Here is a 22,035-nt window from a genome sequence, read left to right as displayed (position 1 = left end):
ATGAGGAATTGAATGTCAACAAACACATGTTTGAACTTGGGATATGGATTATTTTGTAGTGAAGACCTGAGATGCCTCTAGTCCTGGTGCATGCTCTGACCACAGATTCATGACAGACTCTCAGTCAGAGGTCAAAGCTGTGCTTGAATTCTTACTCTCAGAAATTATGAAATTATATTTTTTGTCTTAAGATACTGTTTTGGAATAATTTGCAAATAGACTGGTAACTAAAACAAAGCTTCAGCAACTCTGAGTGGAAGGATTTACTAACTCAAGTAATAATCTTTGAAAGACTCATATGTTAAGTACTCCATATACAGTAATGGACAAAACTGTACAAGGCCTGTACTCATCCACCTTATGGCCTACTAATAAACTATCCAACAAGAATTATACAAATTAAAAAAAAAATTAAGTTGTGCTAAGTTCAATGAAGGAAATGTACTGTGTGCAAGGAGTGTGTCAAATAAGGGTATCCAGGCTAGGCTGGGGAATATGTTATATCTTCCCTCAAGAAATTACATACTATAAAAAAAAAGTAAGTATGAGGGTAAGACTAGAATTTTGGGTAAGGAACAGAAAACTGTCCTTACTAAGTGAAGGGAAAACATGTGCAAAGACCCTGGGGCTGGTACCTAGAAAGACAAAGACTGTGACATGTTGAGCCTTATTCTATAAAACATTAAGTACTTGGGATTATTTCCTAGAAAGCTATAAGATTTTGAAGTGTGAACAAGGACATTGATAATCATATTTATCATTTTAGAGGGACTGCTATTATTACCTTGTGAAGAAAGCATGGATACTGAGATGTCAATGAGGATCTGAGAAAAGATGGTGGTTTTATGACTATGATGATGATGACTATGATGGGTATAGAGAGTAAAAGGGAATAAAATTCTTTAGAATGTAATTAGCTGTGATGCTGCAACATAAAATTATAAAATGTCTAGATTTTACAGAAACCCAACATATTTACTGAATGTGAATGCATTTTATTTCATCAATCAGAAGTGATTAATGATAACTTGTAATGTATAAAAATATTCTTCATATGTGGGGGAATGATGCAAAAAGATTAATTATACTTTGCTATAGGTTTCGATTGTATAATACTGTTTCTGTTCCTCTACAAAAATGATCATAATAACTTATTTAAAAGACAATTTTTGCCATAGATTTGCTAATGATTTTTATATTTCTATGTTCATCCATTTCAACTGTTTTCTTTTCTAGCACAGCTACAAAGATTGACACAAATTGAGAAAAATAATTTTATCAAATCCATGTGAGGAAAAATATACAGTACATAATAATGGAATAATTTCTCACTTATTTGGCAAGTTTTTTTTCCTTAGGAAGATCAAAGTTCAGGTAATTAGTGATGTAAAGTGATATATTCCCAAAAATCTATCAATGGATACTTGAATGAAATGATCTTCTTTAATACAAGAGATTCCAGGAGATAATTCAGTCTAATCACTTGAAGGGACACTTTCCTTCAAATCTAACTTTGCATAAAGAAGAATATTTCATCTTATCAAACATTCCATATTATTCTATTATACAAAATATTGTAGTCAGATCAAATGATGTCTATACTGCATCTTTGATGATGAGCATATAGCAGCAGGATTCTTTTTTTCTTTTTTTAACCTATTGTGTAGTTAAAAGAATCATTTAGAGGAAAACTAAAAATAGCACATTTACCTTGATATGGCCCTTTGCTTTTCAACTTATTCCCTACTTCAAATAGATTCATAACAGTTATGACTTTTCTCTAGTTAGACTCTCTATAGTAAAGAGTCACTTCTGAAAAAGAACATGCCATGAAATACAGTCAATATTATACTTATTATAAGTATTTTATAATACTTTAAGTATTTTATAAATAATATGTATTTGTTCCTCTCCAGAGGACTATGGAATTACCAGCTTTCCTAATTAATATACATGCTTTTCTGTATCAAGTTTTATAAAAGTTTTAAACTTAATCATTTCCTCTTAAATGCTACAGGGCAGCACCTAGAAATTTGCCTTTATTTTGAATTCTGTACTACCTTTAGCTCCAAATTCTGTGATTTTCTTAATAAAAGCACATCTTGTTTTGCCAAAGGCTGGTGCTTTCCCAGGAGTCTAGTTCCCTGCCTCCATTTAATGATTATTGGGCATAATTGTTCAGGTTTCACTGATTAGCGTCTATCACCTTGACAGCGGTTTTAACCTTATTCTGATAAAGGGCAAATACTGTCTCATCATCTTTGGGTTATTACACTTTGTTCATACTCAGTGATTATTGACTCTGTACCTCCAACTAAGATTTAAATAAAAGGCCACTTATACCATATTAGACAACCTATGCTTTAATTTTATGAAGGTCATGCTTATGCCAGGAGCTGTTAAGCCATCAACCTAGACTCCAAACATCTGCTCAGGGTTAGCATTATACAGATCCCCAGAAATCCACAGTAGAAATACAATGAAATTGCATATAAGAAAAAAATTAGAATGCACTTAATAGTGTATCAATATTGAAGAAAAACTATTTAACAATTATATGTGAGGGATTGTTCTGGCCACTACAACTTAGCTTACATAGAAAATTGATAAACACTTTTATTGATCATCCATTGAGCAATTAAAAACAGATTTCTGGAAACAAGAACAAAAGTTGATGAATAATTTCATTCTTCTTTCTTCAGCTCCCAAGGGGTTTTATTGAAAGCAAAACTAAAGCATCATAATAGGAACATTTGTAAACATACTTTTTACAAATGCATGATGCTGAACACCAAATTCTACTGAGTACCTTAAAGGAAACGCTTATGTAATGTTTTTTTTTTTTTTTCATATGATAATATAATTCTGTAATACTGCCGAAAACAGTAAGGAAGTCAGTCAAATAGTATCTTCTTCCTCAAAGCTTGACAGGAGATCGTGCTCTGTTCTTAAAGAGAAAGCTGCTATTGAGACATCTGCCTTTGTCATTTACAGACCAGTCTGCTGCAGATTGTTTCACAGTGGAGCTCTTACACACAAGAGGAAACAGAGGTAAGAGGAAACAGAGGTAAGAGGAAACAGACCTCTTGTCCTAGGACTGAATTACCACTGCATTACTGTTGTTAATTTTGACAAATTAATCAAACAAACCTTCCACTCATTTCTGTCTTAACCCTCATATCAAAATTGAGCCATGGTCATTTTTACTTCCTTTGCACAGGGAAGACAGCTAAAGGTTATAAGACCTCAGAAATTTATTCATATAATAAAAGTTGAAGGCAAAATTTAGCATGAGTTTATCTAGTCACTGACTATGTAAAACTGGTGAAACCACTGATTTTCAAATTAAGTCTCTAATATATTCTCTTTCTTAAGAAAAAATATGTAATATTAACTTGTGAAAACTAAATGGTGTGAATTCCTTATATAAGTGTTCTGAGAGACAGAATTCAGACTCAGATTTATCAGAGCATTTAAAAGATATGGAATAATTCAAATATTTTGACCGCAAAAGAAAACATTCAGTTCAGTTGCTCAGTCATGTCTGACTCTTTGCAACCCCATGGACTGCAGCATGCCAGGCCTCCCTGTCCATCACCAATGCCCAGAGTTTACTCAAACTCATGTCCACTGACTCAGTGATGCCATCCAATCATCTCATCCTCTGTTGTCCCATTCTCCTCCCACCTTCAATCTTTCCCATCATCAGGATCTTTTCAGATGAGTCAGTTCTTTGCATCAGGTGGCCAGAGTATTGAAGTACTATAGAAAACATTAGTTAATATATAATTAATTTCAACTATTATAAGATATTATTTAAAAAAGCAGATAGTTATTGTGGGGCCCTAAATGGGAAACCTTGAAAAATGAAGGGCTAGCTTTGCAGTTTAGAGCTAAGATGGTGCCTGGCAGAAGAGATAAGGGCGTGGCCTAAGTTGTTTGTTAAAACTTTTGATTGGCTCTCTTGATTTCTGTGCACATGGACAGTGCGTGATCACCATAGACTCTTGTTACAATGAAGCGCATGACGACTTGACCTTTAACGTGATTGGTGCAACTATGGCATATTACAATTTGACATTTAACGTGAGTGGTCCAACCCTCGCAAAACCCCCTTGCTTGCCTATATAAACCAAGAGTTTGTGGCAATAAAGCGGAACTGCTTAGATGGAACCCCTGTTGTGTCTGATTGTCTCTCGCTCCTGGAGGGGCTGGGTTGGTGGACAGCAGGCTCACCTCTCCTTGGGACCCCTTGGGTTTGCTGAGGGAAGTTCCACTGCCTCTCTCTTTCTGCGGAGCACCCCCCGCAGTTATAACTTACTAAAATCCATGTATTTGTGGGGACATGCTACATGATAAAGGTGAGATCACACATCATTGGGAAAAATAAATGTTGCTTTTGGAAAAACTGATTTACTGCCTGGAGAGAAAAAAATAAAGCTGGATTCCTATATTTTATATTTTACAAAGATAAAAGATTAAAGACCAAGCTATGAAATGCCAAACTCTGAGGTTAATACAAAGAAGTATGAGACTGGTGCTGGAAGGAACTGCTTATATAACACAGTGAAAATGAGATTTGATTACATTGAAATTAAGGACTTCTACCGAATAAAGGACACTATGAATAAACATAGGAGTCAGATGACAGGCTTGTAGATATATACAGAAATAAAAAACCTCCAAGGAATTTATTTCCTTTGGCTTTATCTTCAAATTATTGATAATATTCAGAATCTCACCACGTTTCATCATCTTTTCTGTTTTTCTGACATCAAGTTCAAGCTGTTATCTTCTCTTGCCTGGTTGCTACCATAGCTTCTTGAATGGTCTCTGCTTCTATACCTGCCCACCTACTGTCTCTTTCCAACACAGCAACCGGAATGATTTTTGTTTTTAATCATAAACCTAAGCATAACATTCCTTTGCTCAATAATTGCCACTGTTATCCCATCTCACTCAGAATAAAAATTGTGTCTGTTTTCTACCTATATTTCCTACTGTCATTAATCTCTTCTGTTGCTTTCATGCTCTTCTTCAAATAGTTGGCATTATGTGCTCTTCTTAAGTCTCTGGTTAGCTTCTCCCAGGGATGCTTCCTCCAGATATTTTCCCAAATAATAGCCATGACTTCTCTGGCAACCCACTCCAGTATTCTTGCCTGGAGAATCCCATGGACAGAGGAACCTGGCAGGCTACAGTCCATGGGTTTGCAGAGTTGGGCATGACTGAGAGAGTAACACACATAACACATCTCCAAGTTCTCATTTAAATGTCACCTGCTTGAAGAGTTCTATGCTAATCACCCTTCTCCCAATATCTTTATCCTGTCCTACTTTTCTTTCTTCTCTGCTTATCACCTTCTAACATACTATTTAATTCTCTCATTCATTATTACCTTGTGTATTGCTTTCTACTCACTACCATCCTTCTCTGAAAGTGAAAGGCACTTAGTCCTGTCTGATCCTTTGTGACCCCATGGACTGCACAGTCCAGGGAATTCTCTAGGCCAGAATACTGGAGTGGGTAGCCTTTCCCTTCTCCAGGGTATTTTCCCAATCCAGGGATCGAACCCAGCACTCCCACATTGCTGGCGAATTCTTTACCAGCTGAGCCACAAGAGAAGCCCACCATCCTCCTCTACTGTCAATTAAAACATAACCTGCACGCTAGAATATTTTTTGTCATCAATCTATTGCTCACAAGTTCTAAGTGCTTAAAATCAATGCTTACAGAACAGTGTGTGTGTGTGTGTGTGTATGTGTATGTGTGTGTTAGTCACTCAGTTGTGTCCAACTCTTTGTTACTCTCTGGATTATAGCCTGCTGCCAGGCTCTTCTGTCCATGAAATTCTCCAGGCAAGAATACTGCAGTGGGTTGCCATTCCCTTCTCCAAGGGATCTTCCCAACCGGGATTGAACCCTGGTCTCCTGCATGGCAGGCAGATTCTTTCCTGTCTGAACCACCAGGGAAGTGTCAATAAAAATCTAATTAGTGACTAAGTTAATGAGCAAATGTATGAAGAGAAGGAAATTATTAAATTGTTCTGAAAATCAATCAAGCAGAGATGAGAAGCAAGCATTCCATGCAAGAAATTGTCAAAATAAGAAACTTGTATATCACCATGGTTAGATGATGTGGAGAAAGGGAACCTTCCTCATGCACTAATAAGGAATGAAGCTGTGATAGCCAGTTTGGGATTACTGGCAATTCTTTGTTAGGTTAGTTATGTTTATCACCCATGGTTCAGTGATTTTTGGCTTGCTAGTCATCTCACAGGAGGTGCCCATACACATATTTGTTACAGTATTTTTTGAGCCAGCAGGAGATTGGAAAATACCTAGTTATACATGACTAAGTTCAGTTCAGTTCAGCTCAGTCGTGTCTGACCGTTTGCGACCCCATGAATCACAGCACGCCAGGCCTTTCTGTCCATCACCATCTCCTGGAATTCACTCAGATTCATGTCCATTGAGTCAGTGACTAAAGAGGAAGACAAATAAAATATACAGATGCACACCATGGAATCTCATGAATTAGTTACGAATCAGGAATTAGCTATATATCAAGCAAACCAGATTATAATTTATAGAGCTAGGAATTAGATACATATCAAGGAAACTAGATTATAGAGTGATTATAGAAATAAACACTGAAACCATGAAGAACATAACTGAAATACAACTTGGTACATGCAAATTAAAAACACACAATGCTTATTTTACAGGGACACACACGTGCTCAAGAAGTTAGATCAGTCATATTGTAGTGGTTGTCCATTAGGAAGAGAGGAAAGGGCCTGATGATGACCAAAACCAACTGCAACAGTATTTCCAATGGCTCAAGAACAGGATCTGGCTCCTAACCTACCCTCCAAGGATCAGCATCTTTTGTTGCTTCTCCCTTCCCTTTTCTACTTTCAGTTTTTGAAGTTTACCCAACAACTTTGTAACCAAATCCCTGTATTAAGTTCCTTGTTTAAAACATCTAGTATGGTTTATCTTTCCTTGACTGTATGTTCACCAGTGCAGTACTTGATGACATTAGTCTCCAGTGATTGAATGATTAGATCAAACTTTGAAGTTGAGAAAAAAGAAAGTAAAATGGAAATGATAGGTTTAACAGGTGTAGTATTTAAAAGAAAAAAATGTCAAATGAAAATATATTTATAGGCTAGAATTTATTTAAATATTTCTTCACTTTACATTTGGGTTTTCCAATAATTTATTAACAGATGGTTGGGGGGTGTGTGTGTGTGCGTGTGTGTGTGTGTTTAAAGAGAAAGTAGAAGAAAGATAGAGAGCAGAGAGAGATATAAGGTCAAGGAAATAATCATGGAATATTGTATCAGTAGGGCATGTTATCCCCAGAAATAAGGTATGCTTTGGGATGAAGCAGTTCTGTTTTATGAAGAAATTTTCTGGAAAAAAGGTCAAATGTCAGGCTTTAATGGCCAGTACCTCTGGCAGCTGAAAAATAAGTGCCTTGATCCTGAGGAGGAATGTGAGCAACACACCACAGTGGACAATTAAGATGCCAATTTTCTGTCACACTGTCCATTACACCAACTTGTATCCTCTCCTTTACCATCCATGCCCCACTGAGACTGGGTGTGCAAGTAGAGTGACAGATGGAAAAGTGTGACCTTTTATCTTCCTCTCTCCCCACCTCCTTCCTACCCTCCTTTCCCTCCTTTCTTTTCCTCCTTAATAACATGTCTCTAAAAAACAAAAATAGGGTGGAAATTGTATTTGTTATTGATAGGAGATCAATCATTTCCCTTCCTAGTTAAAAAGATTAGAACAATAATTCTTTGTTCATCTATTTCTCGAGTGCAATTTTATTAATTAATTGCTGTGTGTTTAATAATTAAAAAAGAAACCTTAATTTTATTTTTAATTTTGAAGGCATTCTTATTCAGCTAAATAGTTCTCTGGCTTTCTTTATATAAACATGCATCTTGATATCAGGATGAAATAAGCACAAGGTGGTGACAGCTTAATGACAGAATTACAAGAGCTGCCAAGTGGAAATGAAATGTTAGATATAAGGCATCCAAATATTCTTTTTCTTCACATCTAGTTTGTCTTGTAAGTGAAGAGGAATTATCTTTCAGAAAGTAATCTGTAGGAAGAGAAGTTGAAATATTCCTATCTTTTCCCCAATAATATGAATTATGCTCTATTTAGTGGAAATTTTTAAACTGATGAAAAAAATTAAACTCTTCTTATGAGAGGATTATAAAATGAGCAATCAAACTTCAATTACACTAATGCTGACAAGCAATTCTGTATATTAAAATATTTGGAATGCATATTAGTAACTCCTGACTTTTTAATGTTTGCAATAGTATAGGGAACTAATATTTTGGTATGATATAGTCCTATGTTTCATCCTAGCTAAACTGATGTTGAGTAAGTTACTTAACCTTTTCAAAGTTTTGTTTTGCTTTGTTTTGCTTTTTCTTCTGTAAAATGGAGATAAGCATTTACTTCAGTATATGTAAATAATTAGATTTACCAAGGCATAGATTTCTTTGATTTTATAATCTAAAGAAACATAATTTAAATTTCTGAAACATTTATGTTATCTTTTATGGTAAATATAGGAAGGATAAATAGTCATTGTTTGGGATTATCAAATCTTTTGTTTTTCATTAAATACCGAAAAGTATGCCTTCCTTGACATCCATCATTTGCAAAGCTAGAGGGGACGTGGATTAGAGGAATCAATGCCCTTCACTCTGTCATCCTAGGACAATGCTGTGCCGGAGTGCTTCTTATCAAAGAGCAGATTCAAGCACAAAAAAGTGAGCATGTGAAATTAATTTCTCTTAAAGCAAATTTGTCCACTTAGATTGAAACCAGGGCCTAAAGACCCATGTACACAGACATAGACACATGTGGTTTCAGTCCAATACTGAAAAATTCTCAGAACTAGATACTTAAGTTCTGTAAAGCAATGAACTAGAGTATTGCATGAAAAAAACTCCAAGTAGGAATGCTCCTATATTGAACTTGAATTTGAGGGGGCCACTGCCCTTTCTCAAAGACCAGCAGCTCATTTGGGAGCTAGGCTTATGCTGTCATCACATCAGACATTGCTGGTTACTTAAGGAATCAATTTTATTTTTATTTTCCTTTCTTTCTTTATTCCTTTGTTCCTTGTTTGCTTTCTTCCTTTTCATTGATAATAATAACCTGTGGCACAAAGAAGCAGTGAAAGTAGTGTGTTCATTGGCTATCACTAGAAACTAGAAAAATAGATAATTGTAGCTGTATTTACTCTCCAGAATTATGTGCTACCCATGTTGGTGGCTCAGATGGTAAAATGTCTGTCTACAATGCAGCAGACCTGGGTTCCATCCCTGGGTTGGGAAGATCCGCTGGAGAAGGAAATGGCAATCCACTCCAGTACTATTGCCTGGAAAATCCCATGGACAGAGGAGCCTGGTAGGCTACTCCACGGGGTCGCAAATAGTCGGACACGACTGAGTGACTTCACTGTCCTTTCATGTTGATTAAATCGGAAATGATCATATACCATCTGGCACTATTTCTAATATATAGTCCAATAATTGCTCAAATGCCCAATAACTTCATGTTAGAGCTATATATCATATGATGTGACGATATCATCAACCAAATACTTCAAAATTAATCATTTTTCTAGATTTTACTTGGTTACCACTATTGTTTTAAAATTGCCATATTCAAAAGTTATAAATTATACATTTTACAAAAGTCTATGTAAAATATATTTGTATTTCAAGTATACCAGAAAATGTGGGTGGAGTGAAGGGCAGGAGTAAGAGAGAAAAGAAAAGAAAAACCATAGTTCCTGCTACCACAGCAAGGAGATTCCACTTAGGCAATTACATCTGACATTGGTTCATTAACTTTTATAAAGCATCTTAAACTTATGATGTCATCGTTCAGTAAGTCAGAGGTCCTGATCTTAAATACAATAGTCGTCTAAAAGGATAAAGATTAGTGTGAACTAGAAAGGTCAAAGGAATTAAAAATCTGGTATAACTTGAAGTGGATTATGAAGGATATTTAGAATTAAATATGTGAAGAATAAAAGGAAAAGAGTCTGTAGAGAAGAAAGCACACTGAAAGGAATGGAATAAAAACTTTGTACAGTTGACTTTGAACAATGCAGTATTTAGGACCACTGACCACAACTCCACACAGTTGAAAATCTGTGTCTAAGTTTTGAATCCCTGCAAACTTAACTACTAATAGCCTCCAGTGGATCAGAAGCTTTATGAATAACATAAATAGTCATTAACACCTATTATGTTTATTATATGTCTTGTATATTGCATTTTTGCAATAAAGTAACTAGAGAAGAGAAATGTTACTTATAAAATTGTAAGGAAGAGAAAATATATTTACAGTAGTATACTATATTTTTTGATATGTAAGTTTACATTATCTGTTTAAAAAATCAGTCATTTGTTATAGTTTTCATCAATATTGTCTTTTTGATACAAAATATTATAGGTATATTACTAACACTTTAAAATGAAAAAGTAATATGAGAAAGAAATTTACATTTATTCACAGGTATAATGATTCATGTATTAATAAGGAAGAAGCAATATGATTGCTTATTGTTGTTTAGTGTAACTGATATAGTAGCTTCATGGTAACCTAGCCTATACACTAATGAGTGAATCTTTAAAAAAATGTTTGCCACACAGCATTATAGTAATATTAATAATAGTATATTAGAAACATTTTTTTAAACACTTACCTATGATGGCAGGCTGACACACAGTTTCTCCAAATATAAGAGAGAAAGACATACTATAAGATAATTAATTCTTTGAAAGCAAAGTTATAAACTAACAAGAAACTAACCCTTTATTAATTTATATTAAATATATCATGCCTCTTACTTCTATGAAAGGATAAGCCATCCATTTCAATGTGAATTTCTCACACAATGTGCTACACATATATTTTTTATATATTTATTGAAAAAAATATGGAATTCCAGTAGAACTATTCAAAACCCAAAAGGATGATGCCATCAAGGTGTTGCATTCAATATGTCAGCAACTCTGGAAGACCCAGCAGTGGCCACAGGACTGGAAAAGGTCAATCCTCATTCCTGTTCCCAAGAAGGGTAGTACTGAAAAATGTGCTAACCATTGGACGATTGCACTCATCTCCCACCATTGTAAGGTCATGTTTAAAATCTTGCATGCTAGGCTTCAGCATTATGCCAACCAAAAACTTCCAGATGTCCAAACTGGATTTATAGAAGAAAGAGGAACCAGAGATCAAATTGTCAACATTCACTGGATCATAGAAAAAGCTAGGTAGGGAATTTAAAAAAAAAAAAAAAAAAAAAAACACAAACAAACAAAAAATCTGTTTCATTGACTACGCTAAAGCCTTTGACTGTGTGAAAGCAAAAGTGAAGTCGCTCAGTTGTGTCTGATTCTTTGCAACTCCATGGACTGGAGCTCACCAGGCTCCTCTGTCCATGGAATTTTCCAGGCAAAAGTACTGGAGTGGGTACCATTTCCTTTTACAAAGGATAGTCCCGACCCAGGGATCAAACCCAGGTCTCCTGCATTGTAGGCAGATGCTTTACCATCTGAGCCACATGGAAAGCCCTTTGACTGTGTGGAGCATAAAAAATCCTGGAAAGCTCTTAGAGAGATGGGGATACCAGACCATCTAACCTGTTTCCTGAGAAACCTGTGTGTGGGTCAAGAAGCAACAGTAAGAACCTTGTATGGCACAACTGATTGGTTCAAGTTCCAGAAAGGACTATGAGAGGACTGTTTGCTGTCACCCTACTTGTTTAATGTATTCACTGAGTACATCAGGAGAAATGCCAGGCTGTCTGAGTTACAAGCTGGAATCCAGATAGGTGGGAGAAACATCAACAACCTCAGATATGTGGATAATATCACTCTAATGGAAGAAAGCAAAGATGAACTAAAAGACCTCTTAATGAGGGTGAAGGAGGAGAGTGAAAGAGTCAGCTTAAAACTAAATATTAAAAAACAACAACAACAACAACAACAACAACTAAGATCATAGCATCTGACCCCATTGCTTCATGGCAAATAGAAGTGGAAAAGGTGGAAGTAAAAACATATTTCCTATCTTTGGGCTCTAAAATCATGGTGGATGGTGACTTCAGCCATGAAACAAGAAGAAAATTGCTTCTTGGCAGGAAAATGATGACAAACCTAGATAGTGTGATGAAAAACAGAGAAGTATGCCAACAAAGATAGATATAGTCAAGGCTGTAGTCTTCCCAGGGGTCATGTATGGTTGTGAGAGCTGGACCATAAAGAAGGCAGAACACCCCAAAATTGATTTCTTCAAACTGTGGTGCTGGAGAAGACTCCTGAGAGTCCCTTGGATAGGAAGGAGATCAAACCAGCCAATCTTAAGGGAAATCAATCCTGAATACTCTTTGGAAAGACTGATTCTGAAGCTCAAGCTTCAGTATCCTGGTCATCTGATACAAACAGCTGTCACATTGGAAAACTTCCTGGTTCTGGGAAAGACTAAGGGCAGAAGAAGACAGCATCAGAGGATAAGGTGGCTGGGTGGCATCACCAATGCAATGGACATGAACTTGGGTAAACTTTGGGAGATGGTGAAGGATAGGGAGGCCTGGCATGCTGCAGTCCATGGGATTGCAAAGAGTCAGATATGACTAGGTGACTGGACAACAGCAACAGTTGAAAAAAAAATCCATATATAAATGGAGCTGTGCAATTCAAACTATGTTTTCAAGGGTCAACTATACATAACTACTTAAAAGTTTTATTATAGGTTTGTTTCTCCTAGAAACAGGCTCTAAGAGATTAGAGCATTTAAGGAATTATCTTTGAAATGACCACCTGTGTATAGGTCAGGAAGAAAGCAGGATTTGATAAATAACTTAGGCTTGATATAGTCCCATTGATGACACAGCCAACCCTATATTTTGACTTCAATGTCGTAGGCAGCTTGAACTTGGCATGGCACTTCAGAGTTATTTTAAGTTGGAGAGGAAGGGAGGCATGTATCAGGCATCTATCAGTGTTTACCAGGCAATGGCTACCATCAGTCCATGAAAACAGGCATGACTTCAAATAAGGAAGATTTCTTCAGATGAGACAGTCTTCAAAGCAGGCTAAATCTGAGAGCTATTTCTGTTATTTTCATAGAAGTGGGGGAAAAAAGACTTCATTCTTAAAAGGGAATCTGAGCATCACATCAAAATCTACCATTTATCTAAAGCTACTTATTTTTTGGTGTTAGCAATAGCACAGGCATATTTCAATGAAAAGATATAAGTCCAAAAGAATGAATATACTATAGCTGAGAATTGAATGAGATAGTTTATGTTGGAGATTAATAGAAGATATATTTAACATATACTTTTGGAACTTGGCTTTAGGGTTATAAAATCTGAAAGAGGAATTTGAATTTGATATAAGTAAGCAATATAATAGTCTTTGTGTTTCCATGATTGGATTATTACACCAGTGGAATAATGGACGAGCTGAAGAACAGAACTCTGCACGTAGAGAAGTCAACTAAATGATTCTTTATTGACAATGAACATTAGTAAATATGTGTGGAAGTGTTAATATAGATAATAAAATATTTACATATATATGAGAAATATTTTAATAACATAAAAAAGAGAACAATTAAGCCTAGCAAGAAGAGTGAAACAATGAGTTGGATTTTATTACGTCAGTGAGTGTGCATGGTTAGTCCTGTCTGACCCAATGACTATAATTAGCCTGCCAGGCTCCTCTATTTATGGAATTTTCCAAGCAAGAATACCGAAGTAGGTTACCATTTCCTATCCAGGACAACTTCCTGATGCAGGGATTGAACCCTCTTTTTCTCCATCTCCTGAATTGCAGGTGGATTTCTTACTGCTGGACTATTGGAGAAGCCAATAGGAAGATATTGGCACCAGGGCTGCACTCAATATACCAGGAAATTTGGAAAATTCAGCAGTGGCCACAGGATTGGAAAAGGTCAGTTTTCATTCCAATCCCAAAGAAAGGCAATGCCAAAGACTGCTCAAACTATTGCACAATTGGACTTATCTCACACACTAGTAAAGGAATGCTCAAAATACTCCAAGCCAGGCTTCAGCAATATGTGAACCATGAACATCCAGATGTTCAAGCTGGTTTTAGAAAAGGCAGAGGAACCAGAGATCAAATTGCCAACATCTGCTGGATCATGGAAAAAGCAAAAGAGTTCCAGAAAAACATCTATTTCTGCTTTTTTGACTATGCCAAAGCCTTTGACTGTGTGGATCACAAGAAACTGTGGAAAATTCTGAGAGAGATGGGAATGCCAGACCACCTGACCTGCCTCTGGAGAAACCTATATGCAGGTCAGGAAGCAACAGTTAGAACTGGACATGGAACAACAGACTGGTTCCAAATAGGAAAAGGAGTATGTCAAGGCTGTATATTGCTGCCCTGCTTATTTAACTTATATACAGAGTACATCATGAGAAATGCTGGGCTAGAAGAAGCACAAGCTGGAATCAAGATTGCCAGGAGAAATATCAATAACCTCAGATATGCAGATGACACCACCATTATGGCAGAAAGTGAAGAGGAACTAGAAGCCTCTTAAAAGTGACAGAGGAGAGTGAAAAAGTTGGCTTAAAGCTCAACATTCAGAAAATGAAGATCACGGCATCTGGTCCCATCAATTCATGAGAAATAGATGGGGAAACAGTGGAAATAGTGTCAGACTTTATTTTTTTAGGCTCCTAATAGCTGCAGATGGTGACTGCAGCCATGAAGTTAAAAGACGCTTACTCCTTGGAAGGAAGGTTATGACCAAACTAGATAGCATATTGAAAAGCAGAGACATTACTTTGCCAACAAAGGTCCGTCTAGTCAAGGCGATGGTTTTTCCAGTAGTCATGTATGGATGTGAGAGTTGGACTGTGAAGAAAGCTGAGCGCCGAAGAATTGATGCTTTTGAACTGTGGTGTTGGAGAAGACTCTTGAGAGTCCCTTGGACTGCAAGGAGATCCAACCAGTCCATCCTAAAGGACATCAGTCCCTGGGTGTTCTTTGGAAGGAATGATGCTAAAGCTGAAACTCCAGTACTTTGGCCACCTCATGCGATGAGTTGACTCATTGGAAAAGACCCTGATGCTGGGAGGGATTGGGGGCAGGAGGAGAAGGGGACGACAGAGGATGAGATGGCTGATTGGCATCACCGAGTTGATGGACGTGAGTCTGAGTGAACTCCGGGAGTTGTTGATGGACAGGGAGGCCTGGTGTGCTGTGATTCATCGGGTCTCAAAGAGCTGGACACGACTGAGAGACTGAACTGAACTGAAGAACATCTGCATTTTTAGACACTTTCAAATTAAAAATGAAATTCTAGTAATGAAAATTGTATTATCAGGAGGTTATAGGAAAATTTGAATATTTTAAAGAAAGGGATTTTTAAATTGCATAACGTAGATAGCCTTCCACGATGACCATGTATGGGTGGTATCCCAAGAAATTGATTTTCCTGTGCGTTTAGAACTGGCAACACTAGCATTCATTGGTTTGAGAGGAAAAGACCCCAGAAGATGTGAATAACCTATGCCTTAGCTGTGTGTCATCAGAAGTTGTTTATACTTCTTAATAGGCTCAATAGCTGGCCAGGAAAAAGAGTATATCCACAGACCCACTGCTTCTTTTCATTTGTTATGAGACACATCCTCTAGGCTTTGGATGAGTGAATAACAGTTTATGTAAGGAGCTGATGCATTTGGGATATCTCCAGAATCTTCAGCCAAGAAGAAATTTTTCTCTTAAACACTATGTAGTAAACTATCAAAATAGCATTATGCTATGCAGTTGGAAGGAAAGTGAGTGTCCATATTGCAATATGTTTATTTCACAGAGCCAATTTAAATGTAATTTTTTATCAAAATTCAGTTAATTTTTGCAGCTTTTTAAAGTAGCACTTTATTGAAATAAAATTCATATACAAGTTACTCTTTTTACTATTCAATTAAATGGTTTCATTTCTAGTCATAAGGTTGTATAATGATCACTATTTAACTATAGAATATCTTGTCTCCAGTCAGAGTTCCATAATCATTAGTGGCTACTCCCCATTCTCACCTTGCAACCATTAATTTCTGTTCTGTCTCTATAAAGCCCCTCATCTGGATTTCAAGCCCCTCACCTGGATTTCTCAAACTTTTCATTCTTTTTTTTACAGAACTTATAAAGAGTAAGGACAATATTTGATCTCAAATCCATTTCATGCTAAGATGAAAAAAAGCCTTAAAGAAAGAAAGAAAAGGAGACCGAAAGTAAACCAGTGCAAACACCTCCTGACTCCTCGATTGTCAGTGTAAGTAGAAATTAGTGAAGAGAAATGAGTGATAAGTTCTTAAAGTGAGATGCTAATGTTACATTCTCCTCCAGTATAGAAGGTGAGAGTCAGACACCTCTAACACACGTGCCAACAGTGAAGCAAATATTTCTATTGCTACAGCAGTCCTGAGACAATGATATGTGAAACCATATTGAGTTGAAAGAAGAAATTAATTAAAAATAGAAATGCATAAACGTGGAGTTTGAAGAATCCTCCAGAGTCACTTCCTTCCTACAAAATAGTTTCTTCAGGTTCTCTCTCTAAGTAAGTCTCCCTCTCTGCCAACTTAGTGTGACTAGAATGATTGTCCCAGCCAGCATTGTGGCTTGCCTTGCTTGCATTACCTGTTCAGATAATCAATCAGGGAACAATGTGAATGCTGTTGCCTATGTCAATTAAATTAAGTCAAAAGTGTAACAGCAGTGGAAAAAAAAAAGATCCAACAGTAAAGCAAAAGCCCAAGACACTGGAGCACCTTATGGTATGAGCAAACAATTCACTACACAATTTCTAGAGAGAAGAAGCTCACAAACTGTTAAATACTGTTTTCCTTTGGGTAAAATTTTAATTAAAAAAACAGCATGGATGCAGATTTCAGATTGTCACTATTCAAATAGCTGAGAAAGCTGTTTGAATTTTAAAACCTTATAGCATGTCATTTAAAAATATATATTTTGCATGTATTTAAATATGATTTGATCAATGCTTGTAAGATCACAGTAAAACAAGAAAAAAAATCAAGATAAATTTGGCCTTTGTATGTTACATTGTGGGGAACTAAGAGGCTGGTTCACTTGGGTTTTGGTGAGATTGTTTTTTTCCTGATAAAATTATATATTTTATTTATTTATTTTAAATGTTTATTTTTACTTTATTTTACTTTGCAATACTGTATTGGTTTTGCCATACACTGACATGAATCCACCACGGGTGTACATGCGATCCCAAACATGAACCCCCCTCCCACCTCCCTCCCCACAACATCCCTCTGGGTCATCCCCATGTACCAGCCCCAAGCATGCTGTATCCTGCATCGGACATAGACTGGTGATTCAATTCTTACATGATAGTATACATGTTTCAAAGTCATTCTCCCAAATCATCCCACCCTCTCCCTCTTCCTCTGAGTCCAAAAGCCCGCTATACACATCTGTGTCTTTTTTGCTGTCTTGCATACAGGGTCAGCCGTTAAAAAAAAATTATATATTTTAAATTGCTGTAAATAACCTAATCAAATGTCTTGTTTCTTTATAAATCAGTTATTCAGTGAAAGAAATTGATAAGAAATCAAAGGAGATCTTAGGAATGAACTATGTAAATAATTGATACTGAGGAAGAAGAAACAAAAACAGCAAGCAAAGCAAAATAAACAGAAATTGACTAAATGAACTGCTTTCTTTATTGCTGAGATTACATGCTGTTGCATTATTCATAAATCTGGGAGTTTGAAAGTAGTTCTTATTGAATGATAGATAAGTTTCCAAGTAATTTTTTTTTACAGATCACCTTAAATAGTTAGGATCACATTTACAGAGGTCTATTTTGCTTGATTTTTATATAGTTCTTTTGAAACTACTGTATCTAGAAATAAACCATGTAGCCAGCTGACAACACAGGCTTTACTCTTCAGTTTCAAAAGGTTTCACTATTATGCACAAAACCATATTTATCATTTCAAAATATGTAACATGCAAGCATTTAATTTAGTGTATATATTATAGAGTTTTCCTTGTTATTCCTTTGATATCATTGCTAACAAAAGCATTTTCTACAATGGAAACTGTAGGTAGTCAAAAATTTATTTATATGAATTATATACAAACATAAACTAGGCATACAGATTTATGTTTTGCGTGACCCTTTTAACTCTCTGTGCTTGCTGTTAAGTTGTATATTTTTCCACGGGAGCACGTAACTCATGAGAAAATGACTAACATTGAAAACTCAGTTAAGTCTCAAAAATAGGCATTAGTTCTCAGACATGACTCTCCTTTTGGGAAATCAAAGTTTTTATTGCTGGATAAATTAATGTTTCAAATGTATGAATACAGATGCTGCTTGCAAATTTGTCACAATCTGTCTTCCAGCAGAAGAATTTATACTGTATACAGTAATAGAAAACAGAAAACTGCATATTTCACTAAATTGCAGCTGTGTGTGGAAGATTTATGTGATTATTTTTTGTCAGTGAAACATGTCATGAAACACCCATGTATTTCACTGGAGAATTGTAAATGGACCATGTATATTTATTTTAAAATTATTCTGCATTTATTTTCAGAAAATATATAATGCCCTTATCACATTAAAAGAACAAGTGCATTAAATCTGTTCAGAATAATTTCATTACTTCAAAAGCCAGTTTATATTTTAAACACTGAACAGGATTTTAACTTTCAACTTTAGGAAAGTAACCCATATACTTTTCCATCCAAACATTTTATTAGATCTTGAAAAGCTGTCAACCCTCAACAAAATGAATTATAAATGTATTAAATGTATCAAGAATTTATTATTGGTAAATAAACCTGAGCATTGTAGGCCCAAAGGCAAGCAATATATAGAAAATTACCTGATTGTCCATGTCATTGTGTGTGTATACATAAAATCCACAGTGATTTCTTCTTTTACATAAAATAGTTACATCCTGTGTTATTGTTATGTATGTGTGTGTTCACTTGCTCCAGTCATATCCTACTCTTTGAATCTATAGACTGTAGCCTGCCAGGTTCCTCTGTCCATGGGGATTCTCCAGGCAAAATATTGGAGTGGAGAGAAGGAGAGTCTCTTCTCCAGGGAATCTTCCCAACACAGGAATCAAATCCAGGCCTCTTGCATTGCAGGCAGATTCTTTACCATCTGAGCCACCAGAGAAGCCCATGCTATAATTGTGTGTGTGTGTGTCTGTAGTGTATTAAAATTTGGTTTTGGTATCTTTATTCCATACATGTCTCCTATTGAATCAACTATATCAACTCTTTATATTCTTCCCTTATCTCTATTATTCCCTCCTTTGCTTTCCTCCCAAAGAAATTCCTTTTGTAACAATGTCACTGCCATAAAACTTAGAAGTTTCACTTTCTGCCAAAATATGTGTTAAAATTCTATTTGATCTTCCCAACCCAAGAAACAAATTTATGTCTCTTGTGTTTCCTGCTCTGGCAGGCAGGTTCTTTACCACTAGCACAGTATGTATCATGGTGCTAGGATAATAAACAAAAACAACAACAACAACTTTCCTCTGACACAAACTAGAGGATAAAAGTAGTTTCTTTCCAAAGAAGTTTGGAAATTGGCCCTCCTGCAGTCTGTCATAATATTAACCTAGAGATGAAATTGATGCCACTGGATCATCAATTGGATGATGGCATAATTTCCAGAATTCATTATAACTACAGAATCAATAACAAAGTCATTTCTACAGTTGAAAAGAAAAAGATGGTCAGAATTTACACTTCAAATCAAATTGAGGTTAAGTTTTTAAAAAAATTAATTACTAATTTTCAGTTTGACATGAAATTTTCTAGAAAAGCTAGAAGAATAAAATGGGTCATAAATATTTCTTGCTTCAATATCTAACAGAAATTTAAAATAGCACAAAAAGGGTAAGGAAAAAGAAAAAGTTGAAGCAGCATCAAGGTGAGGCATGGGACAATCTCACAGACTGCCATTTCAAAGGCAACCACAAAAGAAAACAAAAGATTCTAGTTTCCAAAGACAAGGCTCAATTCCCAACCCAAACTCCACCCTCCAGAACAGAGACTAAAGAGTCATCAAAATCCTGAAAGCTTTCATTAACACCCCTAAATTGGAAAATGATGAACCATCAAGATTCATTATCCTTTTCATTCTATAACTTGGGGCAGGTGGGAGAAGAGACTGAAAAAACATGGGATGAAACAAACTAAATTTACTAACTAATGGAAGCATAGGATACAGAGGGTCACAATAAAGTGAAAAAAAAAATTGTAATTCTATGAAATTGTATCTTGTATCTTATGAATATGAAATACAGGCCTTACTAAAGGAATACACCAAAGTAGACATTTAACACTGTATCATAAAAGAAAGAAGAACCTTGGCCTCCAAGAAAGTTTCAATTCAGGCTGTAGAAAAGGGGCACAGGTAGAGAAATTGATCTCAGAAAGATGTAACGGGAACCAAGCAGCTTCTAATTAATATATCTTCTCAGTTTAAACACAAGCAAGATGGAAATAATCAAGGAAAGAAAAGACAAAGCTAAAGTAACAAGAATGGGACTTCCTTGGTGGTCCAGTGATTAAGAATTTGTCTTCCTTGGAGAAATATCTGGTTAATTCTGCACAATTTTTGGTATCGCCTCACACCAATCAGAATGGCCATCATTAAAAAATGTACAAATGATAAATGTTGGAAAAGGTGTTAAGAGAAAGGAACTCTCCTGCACTCTTGATGGTAATGTGCATTGTTACAGCCACTATGGGGAACACTATGGAGATTTCTTTTTAAAAACAAATACAGTATTGTAAAGTAAAAAAAGAAAAAAAAAAACAAACTATGTATAAAAGTACCATATGACCAAGCAATCCCATTACTGGGCACATGCCTTGAGAAAAACAACAATTCTAAAAGAAAAATGTACCCCATTGCTCAGTATAGACTGCTGGGCATACACACTGAGGAAACCAGAATTGAAAGAGACACGTGTACCCCAGTGTTCATCACAGCACTGTTTATAATAGCCAGGACATGGAAGCAACCGAGATGTCCAACAGCAGATGAATGGATAAGAAAGCTGTGGTACATATACACAATGGAGTATTACTCAGCCATTAAAAAGAATAAATTTGAATCAGTTCTAATGAGGTGGATGAAACTGGAGCTGATTATACAGAGTGAAGTAAACCAGAAAGAAAAACACCAATACACTAACACATAAATATGGAATTTAGAAACATGGGAATGATAACCCTGTATGTGAGACAGCAAAAGAGACACAGATGTATAGAACAGTCTTTTGGACTCTGTGGGAGAGGAAGAGGGTGGGATCATTTGGGAGAATGGCATTGAAACATGTATAATATCATATAAGAAACAAATTTCCAGTCTAGGTTTGATGCAGGGTGCAGGATGCTTGGGGCTGGTGCACTGGGATGACCCGGAGGGATGGTGTTGGGGGGGAGGTGGGAGGGGGGTTCAGGATTGGGAACACATGTACACCCGTGGCAGATTCATGTTGATGTGTGGCAAAACCAATACAATATTGTAAAGTTAATAATAATAATAATAAATTAATAAAAAAAAAAAAAAACAAAGACTTAGAAGTAACTGAGATGTCCATCAACAGGTGAATGGATGAATAAGTTGTGGTATATGTATATACAATGGACCATTACTCAGCCATTAAATGGAACAAATTTGAATCAGTTGTGAAGCAAGCCAGAAAGAGAAAAACAAATATTGTATATTAATGCACATATATGGGTGTTCTTTGGAAGGACTGATGTTAAAGCTGAAACTCCAATACTTTGGCCACTTCATGCTGAGTTGACTCTTGGAAAAGACTCTGATGCTGGGAGGGATTTGGGGCAGGAGAAGGGTACAACAGAGGATGAGATGGCTGGATGGCATCACTGACTCAATGGACATGAATTTGAGTGAA

The sequence above is a fragment of the Budorcas taxicolor genome, chromosome 12 (assembly GCF_023091745.1).
Source record: "Budorcas taxicolor isolate Tak-1 chromosome 12, Takin1.1, whole genome shotgun sequence".
NCBI lineage: Eukaryota > Metazoa > Chordata > Mammalia > Artiodactyla > Bovidae > Budorcas > Budorcas taxicolor.
Note: the sequence above shows the minus strand (reverse complement) of the source record.